Source organism: Anomaloglossus baeobatrachus, chromosome 6 (genome assembly GCF_048569485.1).
Source record: "Anomaloglossus baeobatrachus isolate aAnoBae1 chromosome 6, aAnoBae1.hap1, whole genome shotgun sequence".
NCBI classification, from domain to species: Eukaryota; Metazoa; Chordata; class Amphibia; order Anura; family Aromobatidae; genus Anomaloglossus; species Anomaloglossus baeobatrachus.
In genome coordinates, this window is record NC_134358.1 from 308389312 (window position 1) to 308409641 (window position 20330).

General features: G+C 46.1%; 1 protein-coding gene across 1 annotated transcript in view; it reads right to left on the minus strand.

Annotated features, from left to right (window-relative positions):
• The window catches only part of ADAMTS16 (ADAM metallopeptidase with thrombospondin type 1 motif 16), a 547822-nt gene that overhangs the window by 254342 nt on the left and 273150 nt on the right, over nucleotides 1–20330 (minus strand). The window lies entirely within an intron of this gene.

Below are 20330 nucleotides of genomic sequence, written 5' to 3' on the forward strand. Positions count from 1 at the left end.
TTCTCCAGTGAAAACACATTCATTGCACATTCTTACTACACATATTAACGAAACGTCCATTATAACAGAGGTGTACAGCACATTGTTACATGTTCTAACTCCTTTAAAAACAGTTCTGATTTTAATGTCTATTTACTGGATACTTCTGATCTGTTCTAGCAGATACTTGGTTTTGAAACTCGTCATAGACTACCTCAAACTTTATGCTAGGGCCCGTATCAATAACATGTCAAAAGATATAAAAGATACCCAAAAATGAAATTCTGCTTTAAATTAAAATAATGATGTCCTCTTTATCGATGTTCTTTTAATTTTCTGAATTCTAATTCTTTTGGTGATTATTAATTTATCCAAGAGCATAACTAGCAATAATAAGGCCCATAGCAAAACCGGAAAAAGGGTCACCAAAATGACCTATCATTAACAATTATGTTCAGAACATGTACACTCTGCTCCTGTATCCTTTCCTGCTGCTCTTTATGTTTCATCTATTTGTATTACATTCTACACTACCCCTTCCACTAGCTACTGATATCAGAACCTGTGATCACTAGAAGAACCTCACTTCTAAGTGGAAATGGACCCCTATGCAGTTATGGTCAAAAGTGTTGGAACTTGAAAAATTATTCCAGAAAATGAAGTATTTCTCACACAAAATTATTGCAATTACACATGTTTTGTTATTCTCATGCTTATTTCTTTTATGTGTATTGGAATGATAAAATTGTAGTCGCCCTCAACTGCTGCATGCTCTTTCAAAAAAATAACTGCAATCAATCGCTTCCTGTAACCATTAACAAACTTCTTACATCTCTCACCTGGAATTTTGTATCACTCATCTTTTGAAAACTGCTCCAAGTATCTTAGATTTGAAAGGTGCCTTCTCCCAACAGCTAATGAAAAAGGAAAGACCTCGCATCACCTCCCATATGTGTTCAGGAGAAATTAGACAGTCACTAGAAGGTTAACTCCGGCACACTATTAATTTCCAATAGACCAAAAATGAACGCAGTAGTTGGATATCAAAATCTCTTTCTTTTATTTTGTTAGTGCAAAACGTGAAAAAAAGGTGCTGTACACTTGTCCGCCAGGTGTCGATGTTTCGGCTAACAAGCCTTCATCAGGTCGGACAGGCTAATTACATTATATACAAATGAGAAAACAAAACAAAGAAAAGAAGATCAGTAATTTGTAATAAATGGCTGCATTGTTAGGGTACATGAGTCTAAGGTTGAACATCAAATTACATAGATGGTAAAACCATAGAGACAAAGGTACATAGATCAGTGCATACAGTTTGAACATGGAGAAAACATGCATGGAGGTTTACCAAACTTATTAATTATTCATATCCTGTAACCCAGTGGTGTAGGGTCAGGGAGCAACGTGGGGTCACCGTGCGGTATGGGGAACATGGTAAGAATGCTCACCTTGACCTATACTTGAAAAATAGTCTGGTGAATATGTAAGATGGCTGCAGGGATATAGAGACCTCCGTTCGGAGACAACTGAGGGAGGAAGGGAACAAGAGTAAGGAGGAAGGAAGAAATGAGGGTAAAAAAGGGGGAAGGAAATGTCTCTTACGACATACCCTCTATGGGGTCCCTTGGTGATGCCGGTGTACAGGGTCAGGCCCTAAGAATATGTGTGGCTTCTAATGAGGAGATCTGGAGCAGGGAACATGAAATGATCTATTAAGTTGAGTAACTGAGTGGTACTGTTCCTTAGGTGGAATCCATAGGGGGGAACGAAGTGTTAATTACCTCAGTAGTAGTATATGTCTATTGTTGGAGCGTCCAGGTGTTTGGGAAGTATGGCAACCAAGCAGAGGTCAGGTAGCTCCTATAATGTGATATCAATGTTCAAAGCTCATTAAATGGAATAGTGGGTAAGAAGAGGGAGGGAGAAAAGTGAGTAAAATAAGAGTAATGTTACCGATTTGACTTTGGTACTATGGTCTGGTATGAGGTCCGTTGGACTCAAGTTAGTCTCTTGGGATTATCAAGGGCAGCTCCTGTGATATGGAGACAGGGTCCACGGCTCATGCTAGGAATCAGGGGATTATGCCTGATTGTTATTTGGCTGTGCCAAATGAGATAACATCAGGGTGATTAGAATGGTAACATAGAGTAGGGAGTAGATGAAAGGAGGGGGGGGGAGAGGCGGGGGGAAAAACAATGAAAGACAGGAGAGAAAGTGAGAGAGGCATATTACCTAGTGACTTCAGTGGTATAGCCAGGAGGAAGGTCCGTAGGGTTAGTAATCATGAGAGAGTCATGTAAGGTGCAGCTCCTGTAGTATAGGGACAGGGTCAAGGGCTCACGTTTACAATCAGAGGAACAGTACCACTCAGTTACTCAACTTAATAGATCATTTCATGTTCCCTGCTCCAGATCTCCTCATTAGAAGCCACACATATTCTTAGGGCCTGACCCTGTACACCGGCATCACCAAGGGACCCCATAGAGGGTATGTCGTAAGAGACATTTCCTTCCCCCTTTTTTTCCCTGATTTCTTCCTTCCTCCTTACTCTTGTTCCCTTCTTCCCTCAGTTTTCTCCGCACGGAGGTCTCTATATCCCTGCAGCCATCTTACATATTCACCAGACTATTTTTCCAGTATAGGTCAAGGTGAGCATTCTTACCATGTTCCCCATACCGCACGGTGACCCCATGTTGCTCCCTGACCCTACACCACTGGGTTACAGGATATGAATAATTAATAAATTTGGTAAACCTCCATGCATGTTTTCTCCATGTTCAAACTGTATGCACTGATCTATGTACCTTTGTCTCTATGGTTTTACCATCTATGTAATTTGATGTTCAACCTTAGCCTCATGTACCCTAACAATGCAGCCATTTATTACAAATTACTGATCTTCTTTTCTTTGTTTTGTTTTCTCATTTGTATATAATGTAATTAGCCTGTCCGACCTGATGAAGGCTTGTTAGCCGAAACGTCGACACCTGGCGGACAATTGTACAGCACCTTTTTTTCACGTTTTGCACTAACAAAATAAAAGAAAGAGATTTTGATATCCAACTACTGCGTTTATTTTTGGTCTATTGGAAATTAATAGTGTGCCGGAGTTAACCTTCTAGTGACCTTCTCCCAACAGCAACTGTCAGATCTCACCACAGGTGTTCAATGTGATTTGCATCCGGGCTCATTATTGGCCACTTTAGAATTCTCCAGCGTTTTGTTTCCATCCATTTCTGGGGTCTTCATGAAGAATGTTTGGGGTCATTATTCTACTGGAAGACCCATAACCTAGAACGCAAACCCAGCTTTCTGACACTGGGCACTACATTGCGACCCAAAATCCTTTGGTAATCTTCATATTTCATGATGCCTCGCACACAATCAAGGTACCCAGTGCCATAGGCAGCAAAAGAAACCCAAAACAGCTTTGAACGTTCACCATATTTGACTGTAGGTACTGCATTTCTTTATTTGTAGGCCTCTTTCTGTTTTCGGTAAACAGTAGAATGGTGTGCTTTATGCTTTACCAAAAAGCTCTATCTTGGTCTCATCTGTCCACAAGATGCTTTCCCAGAAGGATTTTGGCTTACTCACATACATTTTGGCAAACTGCAGCCTAGCTTTTTTATGTCTAAGTTAGCAGTGGGGTCCTCCATGGTCCACTGCCATAGCATTTAATTTCATTCAAATGTCGACGGATAGTTTGCGCTGACACTGAAGCACCCTAAACCTGTGGGACAGCTTGAATTTCCTTGGAACTTGATCAGGGTTGTTTATCCATCATCCGTACTTTTCTATATTGCAACCTTTCAGCAATTTTTCTCTAGTGTTTATGTCTAGGGAGATTAGCTACAGTGCCATGGGTTGTAAACTTCTTAACTTCTTATCTTCTCATGTACAGCACCATGGAATCAATGGTGCTCTATAAATAAATAAATAATAATAATAATAATAATAATAACAACTTATTTTGTCCACTGTGGACAAAGGAACATCAAGATCTCTGAAGATGGACTTGTAACCTTAAGATTGTTCATATTTTTCAACTATTTTAGTTCCCAATTCCTTGGACAATTCTCTTTTCCAGTTTCTGTTCTTCAAGCTTAGTGTAGACACACAATGCAAAAAATGACTCAACTTCTCCCTTTTTTTATCTGGTTTAAGGTGTGATTTTTATATTGCTCACACCTGTTATTTGCCACAGGTGAATTTGAACGAGCGTCACATGCTTGAATCAAAGGTGTTTTCTTACAATTTTGAAAAGGTGTCAATAATTTTGTCTGGCCCATTTTGGGGGTTTTGTTTGAAATTATGTCCAATTTGCCTTTTTTGTGTGTGGTTCCATTACACACAAAGGAAATAAAGATCTGTATAACAAGACTATCACACTCCCGGTCCGACTGGGCCACCCACCACCCGTCGCTCCAACCCCTGGGGTCGCCGCTTTCCGCCGAACCCGCTCTCCTGCTACCTAGTCCATACCTTTTCCCCATCGGTCCCGGCCCCACCCCGCACATTCACTGCAGCCACCTGCGCTCCAGCGTCCTGCCTCTCCTCCTGTGGTCTCAGCTCTGACTTCCGGGTTGCTGCCCTCACACATGCACACTAGAGGGCGCGTGCATGCACTCACCTAGACTTAAAGGGCCAGCACAGCTGTCCGGGATATGACTACTAATTAACCGCGGGTAATTAAGACTTCCTATTCCCCATGGCCAGTGTTTGTTCAACGCGTCCCTGTAGCTTGTCTCTTGTACCAGTTGTTCAGGTTCCTCTATGCCTGTGCTTTGTGTAACTCCGTCTCTGCTTGCAGATCCTGAGTACTGTTCCGAGCACACACTTCAGCCTGATTCCATTAACCTGCACCAGTCTCCGCTCCTGGACCTCAGCCTGATTCCGTTAACCGGCACCAGTCTCTACTCCTGGACCTCAGCCTGATCCCGTTAACCTGCACCAGTCTCCGCTTTTGGACTTCAGCCTGATCCCGTTAACCTGCACCAGTCTCCGCTTCTGGACTTCAGCCTGATCCTGTTAACCTGCACCAGTCTCCGCTCCTGGACTTCAGCTTGATCCCGTTAACCTGCACCAATATTTGGTTCTGGACTTCTGCCTGATCCCGTTAACCTGTACCTGGTTCAGATCGGATTCTGTATCCATAAGACTCTATCCGGTGACTCTTGCTGATTCCGACTTCCGTGCATCTAGGCCCTCTGTGGTTACGCCTGACAGTCCCTGTATAGGGGTTTTCTCGAAGCGGCACTGCAGGGGAGTTCGGTGCATGGTCCAGTGGGTCCACTTCCAGGACTATCAGTACAAAAACATGTGTAATTGCAATAATTTTCTGTGAGAAATACTTCATTTTCTGGAACAATTTCAAGGGCACCAACACTTTTGGCCATGACTGTAGCTGCTAGGCCACATACAATCTACTGTCTCTGCTTCCTCATTATTTTACACATAAATGAAAAGGGGTTTGGGCAAAAAGTAAAGTTTTCCAGGGACTTGGATCTGTAGAAAATAAACAAGTAATTGCTACTCACTGACTAGAACCCCAACTGGATCTAAAGCAGGCCATTCTGTGGTCTGCACTCACACATGAAGAGGAGATATCGTCAGTCCTACAGTAGTAGGACAGTTGGGGCTTGTTGTTATTGGCTGCAGCGGTCTGATTTAATGTTGCTAAGTCAGCTGTTTTTTTGACGATGCTCTTCTCAAGTCACCAAACTACTGTGGTCAATCATAGATTTTGGAAGCAGTCCAACGCCTGGTGGAAAGATGACATCTCATCTTCCTGTGTCAACACAGACTATGGAGCACCCTGTCCTAGATTTTGGTTCCTGTTGATAGATAACTATCACCTAGTTTACTATTTTTTTTACAGGTTCATGCTTCTGGAGAGATGTTCTATTTGCACAGACAACCCTGATAAAAGGTGTGGCTTTTTTTAATTAAATTTCTGCCTAACAGTCTCTGTATACACTAACATTCATACAGAGATCTTTAGAAGATCGTTTATAATATGTTAATGAGCACAGGGACTAGTCGCAAGGGTGTTACTTCCCTTGGCTAGTCGGCCCACATAGCATGTTAGCACGCCCTCGTGGGCATACAAACATGCTAATGAATGCGCAGCGACGCTGCCAATACCTCACTCTTGATGGCGGCCTGCGGAGGATGGATGCGCACTGTACATGATCCGAAGTCCTCAGCACTTTTGATCATGTGCACTATGCCTCATTGATGCTTGGAAACTTACACCCGGCATCAGTTTAGTGTGCATGATCGGATGTCCCGGGGACTCTGGATCATGTGCAGTACACATACATCCTCCCGTGGCTGCCATCACGAGTAAGGTATTTGCGGCATCGCTGCACATTAAATAGCTTGTTTGTGCACCCACAGGGGCGTGCTAACATGCTATGTGGGCCGACTAGCCAAGAGAAGTAACACCCTTGCGACTAGTCCCTGCACTCATTAGCATATAATAAACAATCTTTAGAAATACTTTTTCTAAAGATCTCTTTATGTATTCTACTAGATACAGAGTCTGTTAGGCGGGAATTAGCAATATGCACCCAGAACTGTTCTAAATTAAATTAAAGAACAAACATTTTGGTGTTTTTATTTATTCTTTTTTCATTGTGCCAATGGGGGTAGCCATTTATATTTGCTTATCTGTAAGTGTCTGTGCTCACTATTGTGTCCCCTGGTTGTTCTTTAAGAAAGCTGAATGTGCTCAATACCTCAGGCCCAAAACACTACTCGTGGTGCTGCACCGAACACTTGAGTCACTGCTCTGTAATTAAAAATGTTATCCTACCCTTCTGACAACACCTGAAGAGCAGAGATGGGGGACTACATTACACCAGTGAGGGCAGTTGCAGCCCATTTTTGCAGCAGTTGTACTGCTATATAATGTAATTGTAATGCTTTTATTGGTATAGGTGAGCAGTGGCTCCCTCTTCAATAATAAAAATTTGAAACATCAATAATGTGATTTTTCATATTTTTGACAATTAAAAGAAATACACAAAGAGAAAAATAACAAACACAATAACACAAAAAATAAATGCAGTTTAAGTTAATATATATATTATATTTCCGTTAAGGCTAAATATTACCATGTAATGTACAGCAGTTCTGTATGACAAAAACCGAGCTAAGATGTGCAGAAATAATCTATATACATTGTAGAGCATTGACTAATTGCCATCCATGGGGAAAAGAACAAATGTGGGAAGTGAGTATCCAAGTAACAGATCTGGAAGCATTTCACTTATAATTCAGCTCAGATTACACATAAAAAGTGCTTAAGAGCTGCAGATTTATACAAGGCAATGGCTCTCCTTACACAGTTTAGTATACAGTATTTGACAGGCTTTTACCAGCAAATGCATGAAGTCATTTTATTGGCTGACAATGTGCAGGAAGGCATTTTGTGTTTGCCTAGAATAAAGTAACCAATTTCATTTCCAGTTCTCTCACCTCCTTATATTTCACTGGTACCAGACTGTGGAAGTCACAATGACAATGAGCAATGAGATATTTAAGGATTTCTCCCACGTAAAATTAATGAACCACTAAAATCTAAATTGAGGCCTTGGCATGCACAGTAACCATAGGCAGATGTGAGGAAGAAAAGCAAACACCTACAGAGGAGATTAGAGACTTCAGCTTGGATGAAAGGGTGCGATACAATAAAAAAGGGCATCATTCTGCAGATCAAGCAACTCCGACCGGCAAGACAGAGGTAGAGGCTGAGGAAAGATGAGAGTATAGGGCGGAATGAGGGAGAGGAGGGCAGATATTTAGTGCAGCCTGCTAAACTAGTGACATGTCCCATCCCTGCTGCATTAAGAAGGTTGTCCACTACTCTATCTTTGATGGCCTATCCTTAAGCGGGCTTTACACGCTACAATATCACTAGCAATTGCTAGCGATATCGAGCGTGTAAGTACCCAACTGTTACACCTCGTGGCTCTCCTGTGGCAAGGAATGAGACAGTCTCCTTGCCTTCCACGAGCGCTCCTGCTCCGCAGCGCCGAAGGTCTGCCAGACTTCGCAGAGTTCAGGAGAAACCTCCTCAGAGAGGCAGCACAAGGGTGACACCTAGTGGTACTCCTGTTGCAAGAAATGAGGCGGTCTCCCATTCCTTGCCTGCCACAGCTCCTCCTGCTCAGCAGCCTCGAAGGTCTGTGAGGTTGCGCAATGTGCAGAGATTTGCTGTTCAGGGAAGCAGTGAGACTCCCGTTATCTCTACACATTGTGAGACCAAGGATCCCGCCTCTATTTCCCAGAGGCAGGAGGGTGAGCATGTGCTATGCTTGGTGGATCCTGATTCGCCCACTGACGTCACACGGCTTGATGACAAGGCTGGTGACGTGGTGAATCCTGACTGGCCAGGCTGGGATGTCGTGGATCCTGATTGGGTCAAGTCCGTCATCTCCGCCTCGCGCCCGCCCTTGGCTGGAGCTACACCTCCTTAAAAGCTCCTCCTGCCATCATGGCGGCGTGCGACCGTCCTTCTATGTTTGGATGTCTGGCAGCGTGCTGCCATGCCACTGCTCAGGCATTATCTTCTTCTGTGGGCTTAGCCCTTGCTGCTTAGGCAGCACCTGGTTTGCAGGCCGTGTCCCTGCCTTGCTGCTCCGGCAGTAGCTCCTTCTACAGGCCGTGTTCCTGTCCCAGGTGAGCTCCTCGAGTCTCCACTGGACTCACCTGGTTATTGAAAGCACACGTGCGTGGGCACCTCTGTGCTACCCTCGTGCCATATTCTCGTGACTTCCACTGGCACACGTGCGTGGGCACCTCCGTGCTTCCCCGTGCAACAGGTACACCGAGCCGTGTGATCCCTGCCATACAACCCACACGGGTTAGGGCAGACCGGTGTACATAGATCGTCTGTGACATTCCAGACGATCGCTAGCAGCAACCCGCTCACTCTTCACCCACCATAGCAGCGGTCCCTTACACCGCACAGTGGACCTTGACCGGCGGAAGCTGTCCATTCCCCATCTTGGCACGCTTCCCCGGGTCCCCCTCGTAACATTACGGTCGCGCCAAAGGTCTGGCTATGGCGGAAGAGCAGCAGCAGTTGCTGCGTTATGTGCAGCAGTTGGAGTCACGATTGGCAGCAGTGGAGCGGTCTTCCCCCAATAAGGCTGCTCTAGCAACAGTCGCCACCCAGGCAGCTACTCAGGCGGTGGAATTGTGCGGAAGGTCGCCTCGCCTTGCGCTCCCAGAGCGCTTCAGCGGGGACAGCTCTGAGTGCCGTGGTTTCATAAACCAGGTTACCACCTACTTGGAGTTGTCCGCGACTGATTACGCTACTGAGAAGGCGAAGGTAGCCTTCGTCCAGTCCCTGCTCACAGGGAAAGCGCTAAAGTGGTCCACGCCGTTGTGGGAGCGCGGAGATCGGGTGGTGAATCACCTTCCAGTTTATCTTGAGGCCATGAGAAAGGTGTTCCTCGGGCCTCAAGTCACCCACGACTCCGCGCTGCGGCTCCTACGCCTTCGGCAAAGGTCCACTTCAGTCGGGGACTTTGCAGTACAATTCAGGACACTCGCCGCAGAGCTGGACTGGCCAGATAAAGTCCTGGTCCCTGTGTTCTGGGAGGGTCTGGCAGGGTTCGTCAAAGACGCGCTGGCCACGCGTGACGTGCCGACCACCTTAGAGGCCTTGATTCGGCTTGCCTCTCGCATAGACATCCGCCACACGGAGCGGAGGCTCGATGTCTCTTCGGCACCCACGTCTTCCTGGTCTACAGAGCCTCTGACTTCCCTTCCCCACCAGACCGGTCTCCCAGCCAGCTCTATTGACGATTCTGTGGAGCCCATGGAAATCTCCACAGTGGTCTCCTCTACCACAGGTTCTCGGCCGTCGGTCGATTGCTTTACCTGTGGGCAGAGGGGACATGTAGACACCCGATGTTCGAAACCATCGGAAGAAACACAGTGTCTTGTTCCACCTCCGGTCAGCGTGAGGAGGGTCACTTCCGTTTCCCTAGACCAGGTGCCACCTGGTAAGACCCTCATTCCCCCTGACCCACGGAATGATGTGCTGTCATGGGATCGTGCTTCCAAAAGCAGGGGTCACTTCAGGGTCGACAGGACCAGAGACCCTGCGGTCAGGCATTATTGGGGGCCGGCGGTAGCTCAGGATGTACAGAAGAATATGGGAGTCCGTACGTCGTGTGCGTATAATATACCGTTCAGGCGGAGGCCTGCGGGTCTTCCATATCCTGTGCCATCTTTCACACCTGGTGACCTAGTGTGGCTGTCTTCTAAACATATTAACCTTCCGGTACAGACAGCCGAGTTTGCTCCTAGGTACCTTGGCCCGTTTACAGTAATAGAGCAGGTAACCCCGGTAACATATCGACTCCAGCTCCCTCCACGCTGGGCTATAGCCAACACCTTTCACGTGTCCCTCCTGAAACCCGTACGACTTAATAAGTTCTCGGGGTCCCTGACGCCTCAAACTGACTCCCCGCCCGACGACTCTGAGGTGGCGAAGCTTGTGGAGACAAAAGTTATACGGGGCAGGAGGTACTACCTCGTGGAGTGGGTCGGCCGTGGTCCGGAGCATAGATCCTGGGAATTGGAGGATCATATCCACGCCCCGGGTTTGATAGCGGCCTTCGAGCACGGGCGGGGGGGGGGCCTAGACGGGGGGGTAATGTTACACCTCGTGGCTCTCCTGTGGCAAGGAATGAGACAGTCTCCTTGCCTGCCACGAGCGCTCCTGCTCCACAGTGCCGAAGGTCTGCCAGACTTCGCAGAGTGCAGGAGAAACCTCCTCAGAGAGGCAGCACAAGGGTGACACCTAGTGGTACTCCTGTTGCAAGAAATGAGGCGGTCTCCCATTCCTTGCCTGCCACAGCTCCTCCTGCTCAGCAGCCTCGAAGGTCTGTGAGGTTGCGCAATGTGCAGAGATTTGCTGTTCAGGGAAGCAGTGAGACTCCCGTTATCTCTACACATTGTGAGACCGAGGATCCCGCCTCTATTTCCCAGAGGCAGGAGGGTGAGCATGTGCTATGCTTGGTGGATCCTGATTCGCCCACTGACGTCACACGGCTTGATGACAAGGCTGGTGACGTGGTGAATCCTGACTGGCCAGGCTGGGATGTCGTGGATCCTGATTGGGTCAAGTCCATCATCTCCGCCTCGCGCCCGCCCTTGGCTGGAGCTACACCTCCTTAAAAGCTCCTCCTGCCATCATGGCGGCGCGCGACCGTCCTTCTATGTTTGGATGTCTGGCAGCGTGCTGCCACGCCACTGCTCAGGCATTATCTTCTTCTGTGGGCTTAGCCCTTGCTGCTTAGGCAGCACCTGGTTTGCAGGCCGTGTCCCTGCCTTGCTGCTCCGGCAGTAGCTCCTTCTACAGGCCGTGTTCCTGTCCCAGGTGAGCTCCTCGAGTCTCCACTGGACTCACCTGGTTATTGAAAGCACACGTGCGTGGGCACCTCTGTGCTACCCTCGTGCCATATTCTCGTGACTTCCACTGGCACACGTGCGTGGGCACCTCTGTGCTTCCCCGTGCAACAGGTACACCGAGCCGTGTGATCCCTGCCATACAACCCACACGGGTTAGGGCAGACCGGTGTATATAGATCGTCTGTGACATTCCAGACGATCGCTAGCAGCAACCCGCTCACTCTTCACCCACCATAGCAGCGGTCCCTTACACCGCACAGTGGACCTTGACCGGCGGAAGCTGTCCATTCCCCATCTTGGCACGCTTCCCCGGGTCCCCCTCGTAACACCCAACCCCATCGCACATGCGATAGCGTGTGTTCGCTGCCGCAGCGAACATTATCGCTACGGCAGCGTCACACGCACTTACCTGGTCGGCGGCGTCGCTTTGACTGCCGAACAATCCCTCCCTCAAGGGGGAGGGACGTTCAGCGTCACCGCAACGTCACTAAGTGGCCAGCCGATCACAGCGGAGGGGCGGAGATGAGCAGGACATAACATCCCGCCCACCTCCTTCCTTCGCATTGCGGCCGGCGGCAGGTAAGGAGACGTTCCTCGCTCCTGCGGTGTCACACATAGCGATGTGTGCTGCTGCATGAGCGACGAACAACATGGATAAACAACCCTTACCGATTTTTGGTTTTGGGACAACCTCTCCATGGTGAACGATTTTCACCATTTTTGAGGTCGCTTAAGGTCGCTGATAAGTGTCACACGCTGTGATATCGTTAATGACGCCGGATGTACGTCACTAACAACGTGACCCCGACTATAAAACATTAACAATATCGTAGCGTGTAAAGCCCCCTTTAGGCTAGACAAAATGTGGGTTGATCAGCTTCCAATATATGTTGCAAACAAGAACTGGTATGCTTATTCCAATGGAGCAGACCACATTGCTCCCTACTTCATCAGAAAATGATAATATAATTAATAGGCACTAAATATAAATGTAGGCACTAAGCAATATGACTAATAAAGATGAGCGTATTGATATGCAGAGGACGGAGTTTGAGCTGAATCTCATGAAATTATCAGTCTCATGCAAATTCAAACATTTTCAGATTTGTTTCATAATTTGCAAAGATAATAAACCTTGCTTAGAACCATTTCCCACACTGCTGTAGCATTAGAGAGCGACAAGCTTCCTCATAATGGATCTATGACATTTTATGGATATCATACATTGTACAGTGGTGGTCAGTCCTTGGGCCATCAAAGATCAACATCAGTGGTCCCCAGTAGAGCTCAGTCTGTACGGCAGAGTGATTTTCCGATCCCAGAGTTACTAGAAAAGTCTTCCTCTACTGTATAGTATAAGCTCTTATGGTCAGCAGGATTCTCTCTGCCTCTCCTGTAGCGTGTAAGTTCTTATGGTCAGCAGGATCCTCTTTGTCTCTCCTATAGAGTGTAAGCTCTTATTGTCAGTAGGATCTCCATATATTCCATATGGTGATATAGGCACGTCATTTTTAAAATGTTTTGAATCCTGTTTGTTCACTTTGAGTTTAATAAATAAATATTGATTCTTCATGTATTGATTTTCAGTATTATCACAGGGACTTTATGGTGCTATTGTATATACTATTCTTTGCTCTTTCTATTTGTTATATAGATTTTTGGGGGATGTAAGGCACATATTCCTTATTATTGGTGATGCCGATCCATCTTCTTTATTCTAGTGTACTCTTATGGTTAGTAGGGTCATGTCTCTCCTGTAGAGTGTAAGCTCTAATGGTCAGCTGGCTTCTCTCACTCTCCTATAGAGTTTAAGCTCTACTGGTCAGCTGGCTCTTCTCACTCTCCTGTAGAGTGTAAGCTCTTATGATGAGTGGGATCTTCTATCTCTCTACTGTACAGTGAAAGCTCTTATGGTGAGCTGAGTCATCTCTCTCCTGCCGAGTGTAAGCTCTTATGCGGGCATCACACAAGACGATCTATCATGCGATGCATCGTCAGGGCCACAGTTTTCGTGACGCACATCCGGCATCGTTTGCAACGTCGTCCCGTGTGACACCTACGAGCGACACAAAACGTTTGCAAATCGTGTGCAAATTGTTTATCTGTCACTCGTCGCTCATTTTTAAAAAATCGTTTATTTTTCTTTCAGCCGGTTGTTCATCGTACCCGGGGTAGCACACATCGCTCCGTGTGACACCCCAGGAACGATGAACACAGCTTACCTGCGTCCCGCGGCACCCGCCGGCTATGCGGAAGGAAAGAGGTGGGCGGGATGGTATGTCCCGCTCATCTCCGCCCCTCCGCTTCTATTGGCCGGCTGCTGTGTGACGTCGCTGTGACGCCGAACGTCCCTCCCCCTTCAGGAAGAGGATGTTTGCTGCCCACAGTGAGGTCGCTCAGCAGGTAAGTACGTGTGACGGCGGTTTAACGACTTTGAGCGACACGGGCAGCGATTTGTCCGTGACGCACAAACGACGGGGGCGGGTACGATCGCTCGTGCGATCGCACGATAGATCGTACCGTGTGACGCCCACATTGTTGTCAGCAAAGTCATCTCTCTCCTGCAGATTGTAAGCTCTTATGTTCAGAGAGGTCCTCTCTCTCCTGTAGCATTTAAGCTCTTATGGTCAGCAGAGCCCTCTCTCTCCTGTAGAGTGTAAGCTCTTATGGTCAGCAGAGTCCTCTCTCTCCTGTAGAGTGTAAGCTCTTATGGTCAGAGAGCCTTTTCTCTCCTGTAGTGTAAGATCTTATGGTCAGCAGGGTCATCTCTCTTCTGTAGAGTGTAAGATCTTATGGTAAACTGGGTTTTCTCTCACTCTCTTGTGTACAGTGAAAGTTCTTATGGTCAGGAGGGTCATCATGTTCTAATAAAGAACGTTATTACCTTTTAATCCATGGTGCTTTATACCTCTTAATAAATTAAGTACATGGCAGGAAATAGTCACGAACTGGCATAGATATTCACTATAATTTATGCCACTTTCTTTCATTATTTATAGTAAGCTTGGTAGGCTGTGTGTTGCTTCATTCATTCCTCTAAACCCTACCCACTTTACATGTAGACCAAGTAAAAAAAGATGCAAATTTTGGGTTAATTATAACTTGCGATTTTTTTTTTCTTTACACCAGGGACAATGTCAAATAGCTCTCATTTTGTTCTAGAACAGTTACATGGCCAGATACATGTAAAATAGAAAGAACAATATACAGCAGTAATGGCAGTACTACATACATGGGATAGTGAAGAAACTGTTGCAATTATTTACCCATGTATGTGCAACATTTTGGCTCAGTTAGAAGAAATGAAGAGTCACATATATGAATGAATAATGACATTCGTTTTTTTTTTCTATAATTCCATGCCTGGAGTACAGTCCATTTGTGTGTCGGAATTGACATCTGGCGCATGCACTTATAACATATATTTATTAACTATTTTGAGTGTATGGCTAACATTTCCCAAGTGTATACTTTAAGTTGGCATCATTATTCAAACATCCTTTTTTAGAATGTTAATTTTAAAAGTCTATTAACAATGTCTATTTAAAAAAACAAAAAATGAACAAAATATTTTTTACAAACCTATTCTATATTAAAGTGACTATCGAGCCTATACACTGACAAGCAAAAGGGTAACAATGTTGTAAACCTTTAACTTTCAGGCTCGATATCTCTTCATCCACTACAGTTATGTCCGTGAGAATATGTTTATCTTATAGACAATCATCTTGGCTATCTCATACATAAATTTTACTTGCAACTATTTAACATTATTAGTTATTCAGAGTCTTGTCATGTCACTTCATTATTACTGGTTTAATCCTGGAGGTGGAAAAATATTTTGCTTTCTGTATACCACAAATTATAACTTGTTCTCAAATTCCCCAATAGCTCAGTGTGCTATTAGGTTGAGTCACAAGCCAAAGGTCACTGGTTCAAATCGAGAAGCAGCCATGAATGAGATTTGTGAAGAAATGAGAAAGAGCATCATCCAGCTCATCAATAGCAGTCACTGGAAATTGCCAAACTGCATCATGTAAGTGCCATGACAGTTGGAAGAATACAAAATGAAGTCCATCCATGCATTCAAATGACAAGAAGTGGCTATGCAGGCAAAATATTGGATTCAACAAGTCAACTCACCACAAGGTGTGTTAGTTCTGGCGCAACAAATACAGCAGTAGCGGTGGCTCACATGCTTTGTAAAAGTTAGATCACAGACATTCACGTAAGCACTGTGCAATGCATGTTACACAAGTCTGGAATGGTGGCCTAAAAATGGTCAAGAAATCTCAACCTAAATATGGTCATAAGAAGCATTGGTTTAAATTTGTAGAAAAGTGAACAGTAGAAGATTGGAAATAGGTGATTTGTAGCACTGAGGCGAAAGTCAACAGACTTGGCTCAGATGAGTAAAAATAGGTCTAAAGGAAACAAGGGGAAAAGAGGCTAACTGATCAAGCACCCCAAGATGCCAGAAAAGCAGAAAATCTTCAAAGTGGTCCTATTTTGGAAACAAAATTCCCTTAGGCCTCTGCCACACTCACGTGAAAATCACGCACGTGCCGAGAGACACGTATTTCCCCTGCGTGTTGCGTGCAGGTAAGTACGTGTCTCTGGTACGTGCGGGCCACATGTGTTCTACGTGTGCTATCCGCACAGCCACTGAAGTGAATATTAAATGAGAATAATGAGCGGCGGTCGGCAGCAAGAGGCAGCAGCGGCAGAGACAGGAGGGCAGGAGAAGGCGAGTAAATGTTTTGGTTTTTTTAACTGACACATGTGTTTTCTCCGGCGCGTGTCAGACGGGACCGCATCCACACTACACCCGTGTGATACGGGTGCGGGCCATGTGACACCCGTGCTGCCGGAGAAAACACTGACATGTCAGCGCTTAGAAAAACGCACACACGTACAAACGCACACGGACACATGTTCCGTGTGGTTTTACGTGTGTGTGCCTGCTACCATAGGGTAGCATTGCTGAATGTGTCTCCGTGCCGCCGGTACGTGCAAAAAATGACAAACACGTGCCGGCGGTACGGATGTGTGTCGCAGGCCTTAAGGATATTCACATTGAGCAATTATTCCCCATGAGCGTTTCATGGATTTCTTTACCATTGGGCTAAAACATTTTGCAAAAAGTAGATTTAGCTCAAAGTGTTTCATTTCGTCTATGGCTACTAGGAAAAAAGTACTCCATAAATTACAGTATAGCTATACGGTATCTTTTCTCATACACTACTGTTTGGGTGAATGAAGAGTGTCATTGAGCTTTTATAGAATGGAGTTTACTTGAGTAGATTGTGGGCTTCATTTGCAAACCCATAAGGTGCCAAAAATGCAGAAATCTAAGAAAAGTGACCTCATTTTGCAAATTACACTCAGGGAATACTGTTACAGATGGGGCGACTGTTCTGACTCCAGTGGAGTTTTCCAGAAATTAGTGCAAAGTGGATGTTGTAGAGTAAAAATTGCAAATATGCCATATTAGTGCTTAATACATATTGCACAGCTTGTGTTTCCCTCACCTCATAAAATGTGTAACAGGTTTTACAAGTCATAACAATTGATGTCATCTCTCAATAGAACAATAGGGATCTGGCCTCTTACTGATCAGCTTAAAACTGCCCAGTAGCAGACAGAACTAAGAAATGTACAGGCGGAAAATACAGCAGCAGTGTGCATTGTTTAGTGGCCGCGGCCAAGTACTGTATTACACTACATTCGCTCCACTGAGAGATATATTGCAGTACTATGGCCATTAATCAACCTACAGAATAGGTAATAATTCATAACAAGGAATCTGCCAGTAGGATCAACCCTAATAGGCTGTCTGAAAGGGCATATAGGTCATAGGAAGTTGACTACAATTATAACTTGATATCTGCAATCTGATGTTTTATTCCACAGTGATCCACATTTTTCTTAATATGTAAATGTGCTGTTAAAATCCCTGGTTTGGAAATAGATCTCCATGAGTATCTGTTTTCAGTGCATATTATAAATGAAAGGGAGCATTACCAGTGTAAGACATGTAATGACTGACAGTCTGCTGTACTAATCTACATGTCTCACACGGGTATCTTCCACTTTTACTTTTAATAAACTCTGGAGGCATATTGTTAGTGAGGTTTGTGTCTGGCCCATAGATCTTCTCAGCTCATTTACATATTTAGGCTACTTTCACACATCAGGTTTTTTCCATCAGGCACAATCCGGAAAAAAACGGGTAAAACGGATCCGGTACCACATCTGTTTTATCCCCATAGATTTTCATTGTTACCGGATTGTGCCTGATGGCTTTGCGTTGCATCCGTTTTTTTCCGGATGCGGCAAAATTAATTAAAGCGGCGGCCGGAGGCCACGTATCTTGGAACTTTTTTTGTCCGGCAAAAAACCCACATCGCGCCGCATCCGGCCGCTGAGGCGCATTTTTCAATGCATACCTATGGACGCCGGATGCGGCGCGATGCGGCAAAAAACGCATCCGGCCGCCACATGCGGTTTCTTCCACTGCGCATGCTCAGTAGCGTGCCGCAACCAGAAAAAAACGGACGGGCCGCATGTAAAAACTTATGCAAAGGATGCGGTGTTTTCGCCGCATCCGTTGCATAGGTTTCACAGCCGGATTGAGCCGCAATGCTCAAACCGGATGTGTGAAAGTAGCCTAAGAAAACCATGTATTTCTAGGTCATAAAACATCTTTGAAGATCTCAAGGTATCATTTTATTCAACTTTCTATAAGCTACATGACCATACAGGTGGTTTTAGATGGCTGATCTTATTAACAGATAACCTTCAAGTCCTGGAGAACCTTTAACCCCTTCATGCCATATGACATACATGTCGTGACTTTGATGAAGGCTACATATTCATCTTTTCCATCAGATGATAGTTGCATTATTCAGCCATCATCTGCCTCTAATAACTGCAGATGGAGCCGAGTTCTGCACATCGTTGTTAACCTGTTAATATGTGCCAGTAGGGTTGCCATGACCAGTGGCCTGCTGAAGTTGACAAAATGTTTCTTTCTTTTTTTTTAACATATTTCAGATTTTTATTTCCATCACTTAAATATTAATATCTGCGTATTTCATGGTTGATATCTGCGTATTTCATGGTTGATATGTGGGAAATCATATTGCCAGATCAATTTTACCATATAGTGAATATAATAAAAAAAAGTGTGAAATTGCACCTTTCTAGCAATTTCAATGCAATTGCAATTTTTCCCTGCTTTCCAGTGCATCACATGATAAAAAGAATGGTGTCATTCAAAGGTACAGTACAGCATGTCTCGCAAACCAAAAAAGAACTTATACTGGTAACTCATTCCCGACTTTGGAAGTATATGGTACATCTTGACTGTCGGGTGCTTCTTGACCTTGGACATACCCCATACGTTCTGGCGATTCAGAGGCACAGCTGCTTTGCCTCCGCATTTGACGCTGGGAGTACTGCTTATCTGACAGCTGAGCCTCAACTCTTAAGCTTTGTTCACACTAAGCGACAGCGACAACGACGTCGCTGTTACGTCACCATTTTCGGTGACGTAACAGCGACCTTGTAAGTCGCTGTTATGATCGCTGCTTAGCTGTCAAACACAGCGACGCAGCAGCGATCATAACATCGCTACATGTGCAGAGAGCAGGGAGCCGCGCTTAGCGCTGGCTCCTTGCTCTCCTAGGTACAGTACACATCGGGTTAATTAACCCGATGTGTGCTGCAGCTACATGTCACAGTGCAGAGAGCAGGGAGCCGCGCTTAGCGCTGGCTCCTTGCTCTCCTAGGTACAGTACACATCGGGTTAATTAACCCGATGTGTGCTGCAGCTACATGTCACAGTGCAGAGAGCAGGGAGCCGCGCGCACTGCTTAGCGCTGGCTCCTTGCTCTCCTTGCTACAGTATACATCGGGTTAATTAACCCGATGTGTACTGCAGCCACATGTGCACAGAGCAGGAGCCGGCACTGGCAGCAAGAGGGGAGGCTGGTAACGAAGGTAAATATCGGGTAACCAGGGAAAGGTCTTCCCTTGGTTACCCGATGTTTACGCTGGTTACAGCTTACCGCAGCTGCCAGACGCCGGCTCCTGCTCTCTGCTCGCTTCATTTCGTCGCTCTCTCGCTGTCACACACAGCGATGTGTGTGTCACAGCGGGAGAGTGACGACCAAAAAATGAAGCTGGACATTCAGTAACGACCGGCGACCTCACAGCAGGGGCCAGGTCATTGCTGGATGTCACACACAGCGACAGCGACGGGACGTCGCTGCAACGTCACAGAAAATGGTGACGTAGCAGCGACGTCGTTGTCGTTGTCGCTGTGTGTGACACCAGCTTTAGGGCGGCTTTGCACGTTGCAACATCGCACATTCGATGTTGGTGGGGTCAAATCGAAAGTGACGCACTTCCGGCGTCACTTTCGAGATCGTAGTGTGTAAATGCTAGATGATACGATTAACGAGCGCAAAAGCGTCGTTATTGTATCATCGTTGCAGGCTCCGACTTTTTCATAATTATGCTGCAGCGACAGGTACGATGTAGTTCCTCGCTCCTGCGGCTGCACACATCGCTGTGTATGAAGCCGCAGGAGCAAGGAACATCAGCTTACCTGCCGCCGGCGGCTATACGGAAGGAAGGAGGTGGGCGGGATATTTACATCCTGCTCATCTCCGCCCCTCTGCCGCTATTGGCCGTCTGCTGTGTGACGTCGCTATGACGCCGCATGACCCGCCCCCTTAGGAAGGAGGCGGGTCGCCGGCCAGAGCGACGGTCGCAGGGCAGGTGAGTGCATGTGAAGCTGGCGTAGCGATAATTTTCGCTACGCCAGCTATCACAAGAAATCGTACCTGCGACGAGGGCGGGGACTATCGCGTGCGACATCGCAGCATCGGCTTGCGATGTCGCAA